This window comes from Urocampus carinirostris, chromosome 18, assembly GCF_059441175.1.
Source record: "Urocampus carinirostris isolate Australia breed hairy pipefish chromosome 18, RoL_Ucar_1.0, whole genome shotgun sequence".
In the NCBI taxonomy this organism is placed as follows: Eukaryota; Metazoa; Chordata; class Actinopteri; order Syngnathiformes; family Syngnathidae; genus Urocampus; species Urocampus carinirostris.
In genome coordinates, this window is record NC_142366.1 from 17,636,248 (window position 1) to 17,644,595 (window position 8,348).

At 38.9% G+C, this 8,348-nt stretch overlaps 1 non-coding gene across 1 annotated transcript; it reads left to right on the plus strand.

Annotated features, from left to right (window-relative positions):
• The first annotated feature begins 7,101 nt into the window (after positions 1–7,101).
• On the plus strand, positions 7,102–7,174 carry trnav-gac (transfer RNA valine (anticodon GAC)). Its single transcript has one exon. It is a non-coding gene; the product is annotated as a tRNA-Val (tRNA).
• Positions 7,175–8,348: the final 1,174 nt, after the last annotated feature.

Consider the following 8,348-nt stretch of genomic DNA (forward strand, 5'->3'; position numbering starts at 1 on the left):
AAAGTACAGTAAATGGTGAAAGGGTTTTATAGGTTTAGCTTTTACCAGTATATTAATCTTTATTAACGAAATTATGAAATATTTTTCTATTTTTAGGAACAGACTTCATTATTATTATCAATTTATTTTAGTATGCGGTTATTTTAAAGCAGAGGACATCTGGTTTTGCTGGGTTTTTTAAACCAAAAAAGGTAAATCTAGTTTACTATATGTGTTTTAAACTGCTCAATCCTTTCATTGGAGGAATTTGAAAAGTGGATTTTTCTTCTTGAATTGGGTCAAATGGTATTAGACCAGTTGAGAACAATCGTCTGCATTTATGTAGCGCTTTTCAAGTCAATGCAGACCTCCCAAAGCGTTTTAGAATGTGCTTCACACTAACCCATTGACACACACTCACACACACCGATAGCCGCGTCAGCCATGCTTGCATTAAGGATTCAGTGTCTTGCCCAAGGACACTGAATCGAACCTGTGACTTCTTGATCCCAAGACGAGTGCTTTACCTCCTGAGCTACTGCCGCCCAACCAGAGGTTTATACCTAAAAGAGAATATTCGCTGCCACCTACTGATATGGATGAGTATTACAGTTACGCTTTTCTTTTTTTTTTTTTTTGCAAATACAAAATCAAATTTCCTCCAGCATACTGATTGTAAATCATTGGTCTAATTTATGCAATTTCACTGAATACTGCAACTCCCGCACCCATGCAAGTTTTGGCTTTTAAAAAGGTCCGTTTTATTTGTTTATAACTACTTCCAAGCACCAAGAAAGTTTTTCTTTCCAACTCTTTTCAATGTTAATATTAACTGTTCAAGCTGGAATGAATTGAAGCAAGCCTCTGCAGCTGCATTGGGCCCTCTTCCCTCAAAATAGTCGTATTCATACCGTGTTTAGTTCTGCAACATGCCGGCAGTCGCATGGGGTCCTTGTGACCAAGCCGCAGAACTGAGATAAAAGCTTTACGCCTGTTTTGAAACTTAAAAAAAAAAAGGATTTTTCGAAACTCTCCATCACAAACGAAGCCACTATGAAACTGGCGAATAGGAATGTGCAGATGCATTAAAAATGAAGCAATTAGGACAAACGTTAGAGGAACAGGCACATGGAGACCGACACAAATCCAGGCTTGAAGCCACAGGACGAGTCTTAAGGCTAAAACATGTTTCCATCACATGCTGGATTTATTCTTTCCATAGGTTTTTCTTTTTAAACACAAAGCTTCCATTCAGCTGGTGTGTTTGTTTCCACCTCACAACAACAAACAACAAACTCCAATCAATGTGATTAGAGTATACTTATAATTTTGTTTCATTCCTATGTATTTACTTGAAACCTATGGGGCACAAACGAATGTATTTATGTATTCATTCCTTCATTTTTGTAATAAGAAGTGAGTAAATAAGTAATTAAGTAAGTGAGTGAGTAAGTAAATAAGTAAGTGAGTGAGTATTTAAATAAGTAAGTTTGTGAGTGAATAAGTGAGTAAATAAGTGAGTAAGTAAGTAAGTAAGTAAGTAAGTAAGTAAGTAAGTAAGTAAGTAAGTAAGTAAGTAAGAAAGAAAGAAAGAAAGAAAGAAAGAAAGAAAGAAAGAAAGAAAGAAGGAAAGTAATAATAATAATAATAATAGATTCCTTTGTATTGTCATTCTTTGTAAGAACGAAATGTCGATACACCTGACCCGTTGTAGCGAGCCGATGCAGCCGCAGCCAACAGAGGGCGCCGCCATTTTACCAAGTAAGTAAGTAAGGAAGGATGGAAGGAAGGAAGGAAGGAAGGAAGGAAGGAAGGAAGGAAGGAAGTGAGTAAATAAGTGAATAAGTAAGTGAGTGAGTAAGTAAATAAGTAAGTTAGTGAGTGAATAAGTAAGTGAGTAAATAAGTGAGTAAGTAAGAAAGAAAGGAAGTAAGTAAGTAAGTAAGTAAGTAAGTAAGTAAGTAAGTAAGTAAGTAAGTAAGTAAGTAAGTAAGTAAGTAAGTAAGTAAGTAAGAAAGAAAGAAAGAAAGTATGTCAGTAAGTAAGTAAGTAAAGAAAGAAATAAAAAAAGAAAGAAAGAAAGTTAAGTAAGTAAGTAAGAAAGAAAGAACGAAATAAAGAAAGAAAGAAAGAAAGAAAGAAAGAAAGAAAGAAAGAAAGTTAAGTAAGTAAGTAAGTAAGAAAGCAAGTAGGTCAGTAAGTAAGTAAGTAAGTAAGTAAGAAAGCAAGTAGGTCAGTAAGTAAGTAAGGAAAGAAAGAAAGAAAGAAAGAAAGAAAAAAAAAGAAAGAACGAAAGAAAGAAAGAAAGAAAGAAAGGAAGAAAGAAAGAAAGAAAGAAAGAAAGAAAGAAAGAAAGAAAGAAAGAAAGAAAGAAAGAAAGAAAGAAAGAAAGAAAGAAAGAAAGAAAGAAAGTTAAGTAAGTAAGAAAGCAAGTAGGTCAGTAAGTAAGTAAGTAAGTAAGTAAGAAAGAAAGAAAGAAAGAAAGAGAAAGTAAGTAAGTAAGTAAGTAAGTAAGTAAGTAAGTAAGTAAGTAACTAAGTAAGTGATTAGGTGAGTAAGAAAGTAATTGCCTTTCCCCTTCTTTAATTTGTTTTGTTCTTTTTCCTTCATTTTCTCTTTTTTTACGTATAACAGCGACAACTGGTGGTCAAATATAACACAGTGTCCCTTTAAATATAACCGTCCTTTTTTGACTCAAAATTAAGTTAAAACCAGACGTAAGATCGGGCTAGCCCAGCCCGAGCCCGTAGGAATTAAAATACAGTCCAGCCCGAGACCGAATAAAACCCGAATTTTAGGTATTTTTTTCGGGAAGAGTGCAATGCGCAGACAACGAACCGGAGTGCACCGACGACGTGGAGAGCATGCCGTCAAGAGAAGGGGATGGAATCGCAAGAGGGAGACAGAATCCATTGTGGATTTTCCTTTACACGAAGAAAAAGAAACAGAGTGCAATGACAGGTGGATAATTAAAAAAAAAATAGGTCAGCGAAAGAGAAGCCCTGCCCGTCCTGGCCCGAACCCGAATGTAATAATTGACATTTAAGGCCCGTCAGGTTGGGCTTAGGTCGGTCTCGGCCTAAAGATTTGAAATCTTGTTAAAATACCTTAATGGGAGAGTGTGTAATAAAAACTTTCATTCGGTAAAGTTGAATACTAGACAACAATACATAAAGTATCATACCACTGTTAATTTTTATAAATATTCAGATGTAAACGTATTTATTTATTCATTCCTTCATTTACTCACAAAAAAAATCGAATTATATTTTAGAAATTCATATTTACCGTTTCCAAGCAACTCTATTTGTATCCTTCTGAAAGATAGTGGTAGATATAATTTGAAATACAAGAAAAGAAACTTGACTGGTAAGGGTGATCGGATTGATCCAAATATCGATATTATCAATACTAAGACCTGGATCAATAATATTTTCCTAGGATCGATATTGTCTTCCTATTTAAAAAAAAACACTATAGTAATGTTGTTTTTGTGGTTTGTAAGATTATTCATATGTCTAATTTTCTAAAAGGATCAAATTGTGTTTATAATTCATTTGCACTTTCTGACTTTATTTTGAAAATATTGTGCAATGGAAGGTATTTCAGTTGCCTTGTTGACAGTATTACTATTTTGGTCACATTGCTGATTTTTTGGGGCTTGACTGGTTTACTTTTGTTCTGAAACAGTTTTTGTAGTAGAAGTATTTTATTTTGTATACAGTTGAAGGTTTTTACATTGAATTGTTTACACAATTTGAACTTAATGACTTTATTTTGAAATTATTGAGCAATGGAAGGTATTTCAGTTGCCTTGTTGACAGTATTAGTAATTTGGTTACATTGCTGATTTTTTGGGCTTGAATGGTTTACTTTTGTTCGGAAACTGTTTTTGTAATAAAAGTAGTTTATTTTGTACACAGTTGAAGGTTTTTACATTGTATTGTTTACACTATTTGAATTTTCAGTTTTTATTTTTACAATATTGTGTAATGGAAGGTATTTCAATTGCCTTGTTTGTCCCGATTATGTCACTTGCCCGCTATTTGCCCTCACCTACGCTCACTCTTTCAGCCCCAGCTGCCACTCGTCTCCTAATTATCCCTCTCCCTATTTAAGCACTTCATTCTCGGTCACTCTTTGTCAGTCTGTCAGCGAACCTCAGCACATGCAAGGCAAGCACTTTTTGACTCTGGCTCCTGTTTTGATTCCGACCTGTTTCTGCGTCCTGTCTGATTCCGTCCCCTGTTTCCTGTATCGATCCCCTGTCCCTGTGTGTCAACTATTCAATGATCATTGTATTGGATTGGTATAATTCAATACTATTTTATGATCACTTATAGTGGATCGATACCAACATTTTCCAGGATCGTCCTCCTATATGAACTGGTTTATTTTCAACTTTAAATCCAAAACAAAATATTTTTAAAAGTTATGAAAAGAAACCCTGAGACTTACACGGAGGGGTGCAGGCCCATAAAACACCTGTTTGCAATGCGGGGGCCTGAAAGCAGAGCTGTTAATAGGAGGCCATAAATCGCTCACTCCATTGTTCTGTCATCGAGTTGCAACCCCTACGAGGAAAACTGTGTCCGAAATATCCAACGTTTGCAAGCCTGGGATCCTTTTTTCAAAATGAACGGCCAAAATATGCAAAAAACATTACCTTTGAAGCGAAGACATTTGCCTCCGTTTGATAATCTACACAAAACTCTTTGGCAAATTTGAATGTGTGGGGGGGGGGGGATTATTCTGGGGTAATAGCATTGCCTTCTCTTGTGGCGCTTAATTTGACTGTGATGTAAATTAGTCACGGCTTTTGAAGCGCCACTTTATGGCCCAATGCTGATACTGGGATGAATGATGGCGGGAGTTTATCTGGATTTGCTAGCTGCACACCTTTCTGGTGTGCTTAGCCAACTAGTAGGCCTCCTTTTTTTTTACTTATCGCTCGTTTAACAACAAACAAAAGCTCTTTAGTGCCAAAGGATTTTTTCTACTACCTGGACACATTAAAGCAGGGGTCTCAAACTTGATTTACTTGGGGGCCGCCGGATCTGGGTACTGAGGGAGATTGGTTGGAAATGGGTTTTCAAAGGCAGAAACTCACCAAAAGTTACATGTAAGATGCATTCAATGTCCTTTAAGTTTCAGTTCACGTCAACACCAAAGGGGGAAGGAAGGAAGGAAGGAAGGAAGGAAGGAAGTCAATAAGTAAGTCAGTCAGTCAGTAAGTACGTAAGTAAGGAAGCAAGCAAGTAGGTCAGTAAGTAAGTAAGTAAGTAAGTAAGTAAGTAAGTAAGTAAGTAAGTAAGTAAGTAAGTAAGTAAGTAAGTAGGTAGGTAGGTAGGTAGGTAGGTAGGTAGGTAGGTAGGTAGGTAGGTAGGTAGGTAGGTAGGTAGGTAGGTAGGTAGGTAGGTAGGTAGGTTGGTTGGAAGGTAGGTATTAAAGGTTCATAGGTAAGTAAGAGTAAGTAAGGAAGAAAGCGAGTAGGTCATCAAGTAAGTGAGTAAGTAGGTAGGTACATAGGTAGGTGGGTAGGTGGGTGGGTAGGTAGGTAGGTGGGTAGGTAGGTAGGTTGGAAGGTAGGTATTGAAGGTTCGTAGGTAAGAATAAGTTAGGAAGAAAGCAAGAAGGTTAGTAAGAAAGTAAGTAAATAAGTAGATAGGTAGGTAGGTAGGTTGGTAGGTAGGTAGGTAGGTAGGTAGGTAGGTAGGTAGGTAGGTAGGTAGGTAGGTAGGTAGGTAGGTAGGTAGGTAGGTAGGTAGGTAGGTAGGTAGGTAGGTAGGTAGGTTGGAAGGTAGGTATTAAAGGTTCGTAGGTAAGTAAGAGTTAGTAAGGAAGTAAGTAAGTAAGTAAGTAAGGAAGTAAGTAAGTAAGTAAGTAAGTAAGTAAGTAAGTAAGTAGGTAGGTAGGTAGGTAGGTAGGTAGGTAGGTAGGTAGGTAGGTAGGTAGGTAGGTAGGTAGGTAGGTAGGTAGGTAGGTAGGTAGGTACGTACGTAGGTAGCTATGTAGGTAGGTTGGAAAGTAGGTATTAAAGGTTCGTGGGTAAGTAAGAGTAAGTAAGGAAGAAAGCGAGTTGGTAAGTAGGTAGGTAGGTAGGTAGGTAGGTAGGTAGGTAGGTAGGTAGGTAGGTAGGTAAGTCGGTAGGCTGTTAGGTTGGAAGATAGGTATTAAAGGTCCGTAGGTAAGTAAGAGTAAGGGAGAAAGCTAGTAGGTCAGTAAGTAAGTAAGTTAGGTAGGTAGGTAGGTAGGTAGGTAGGTAGGTAGGTAGGTAGGTAGGTAGGTAGGTAGGTAGGTAGGTAGGTAGGTAGGTAGGTAGGTAGGTTGGTTGGTTGGTTGGTTGGTTGGTTGGTTGGTTGGTTGGTTGGTTGGTTGGTTGGTTGGTTGGTTGGTTGGTTGGTTGGTTGGTTGGTTGGTTGGTTGGAAGGTAGGTATTAAAGGTTCATAGGTAAGTAAGAGTAAGTAAGGAAGAAAGCGAGTAGGTCAGTAAGTAAGTAGGTAGGTACATAGGTAGGTGGGTAGGCAGGTAGGTAGGTGGGTAGGTAGGTAGGTGGGTAGGTAGGTAGGTTGGAAGGTAGGTATTGAAGGTTCGTAGGTAAGAGTAAGTTAGGAAGAAAGCAAGTAGGTTAGTAAGAAAGTAAGTAAATAAGTAGATAGATAGGTAGGTAGGTAGGTAGGTAGGTAGGTAGGTAGGTAGGTTGGAAGGTAGGTATTAAAGGTTCGTAGGTAAGTAAGAGTAAGTAAGTAAGTAAGTAAAGAGGTAGGTAGGTAGGTAGGTAGGTAGGTAGGTAGGTAGGTAGGTAGGTAGGTAGGTAGGTAGGTAGGTAGGAAGGTAGGTAGGTAGGTAGGTGGTGACCCTCTTTGGTTAAAGGATCCACCCACCATCCCATGGGTACTATAAATATGATGCCAGAACTAAAGACATTTCTGTAGTGCAGTGGCTAGCACATTTGCCTGACAGGTGAAAGGTCCTAGGTTCGAGACCGGGTGGAAACATATGTAGTCCTGGAGAGAGATGGGCCACACCACAGTAATTGGCGCCCCTTAGACACTAGTGGTTAAGGGATGCAACCACCCAGCCCCCATGAGTACTATAAATATGGTGCAAGAACTAAAGACATTTCCGTAGTGCAGTGGTTAGCACATTTGTCTGACACACGAAAGGTCCCTGGTTCGAGACTGGGTGGAAACATACATAGTCTGGAGAAGGATAAGCGTCACTAGGCTGTAATTGCCCAAGACACACCACCAAATATTGAGGACAAAAAAGTCAGAGCTTTCGACAGCTCGCTAATGGATCATGGTGGGCCCATCTGCTTGATGCAGAAAATGGAGAGTTTGCCATTTGGCTGGTAAGTCTTTCACCACTGTCACTGTAAACAATAATTGTCAAACATATTTATCCCACAATCGCTTTAGCAGATGTTACGCTTTTTCTTTTTGTTTTGTTTCAAGGAGCTCTTTTTTTTCCTTTCTTTTCATTTTTCTTCCCCTAGCTGTGTTGTATCTCCCCTGTGCAGATGCACAAGGGCTCCACCCCCCTGCCCATTTTGCAGAATATTGAGCAGGTATTTGCCAAAAGGTGCTCCAGGGTACGAAGCGCTGAGGATTGGGTGGGGAAGCGCGGAGAGGGGAGGCGGGGAGGAAAAGATTATCTGGGCCCTTCATCAGCGGGCCCCCGGTCCCTCCCCCTATTGGAGGCCCGAGGGCCCGGGGAGGCTGCACGGTGCCTCGCAGCCACGCAACCTCTTTATCACTCTAATCTGTTAATTGTAGCTGCTCAATTGGCGCATGGTGGCTTTTTATTAGAACCTTCAGACAACAACTACAGAAATGTTGCTTTTCTTTAGCCTGGGTTGAAGAAAGACCACCAAATAGTGTTCCAACCTGCACCGCTTTCTTTCATTAGAGGTACAATACTAGAGATGTGTCTTCTGCAAACGAAACGGCTCGACGAAACGGCTCTTTGAAGTGAACAGCTGCCCACCGATGAAGAGCCGGTTCCCTTCGAGACGGTTGTTTTATTATTTTTCTCGGGGATTCAGAGTTGTTGTTAAGTATATAATAGGTTAAAAACATTTTTTATTTCATCCGTTATCGTAGAACCGTAAATATTTTAATTAACGCCCTAGTGTTTGATATTCGACCACTAGATGACACTGTTGTCCAATGCGAACAACACGGCGAACAAACATGGTGGCGAGTTTAGTAGAGATTCAACTTAAGTAATATAAATACAAATTTTTCAACCTATGTTTGTTTTAAATAATATCAGTATGATAGTTCATGTATGTTTGCCGATTATTCAAATAAAAGTTGTTGTTTTTCTACTGAATAAAAAATATTGTACCACTGGTAAACACTAA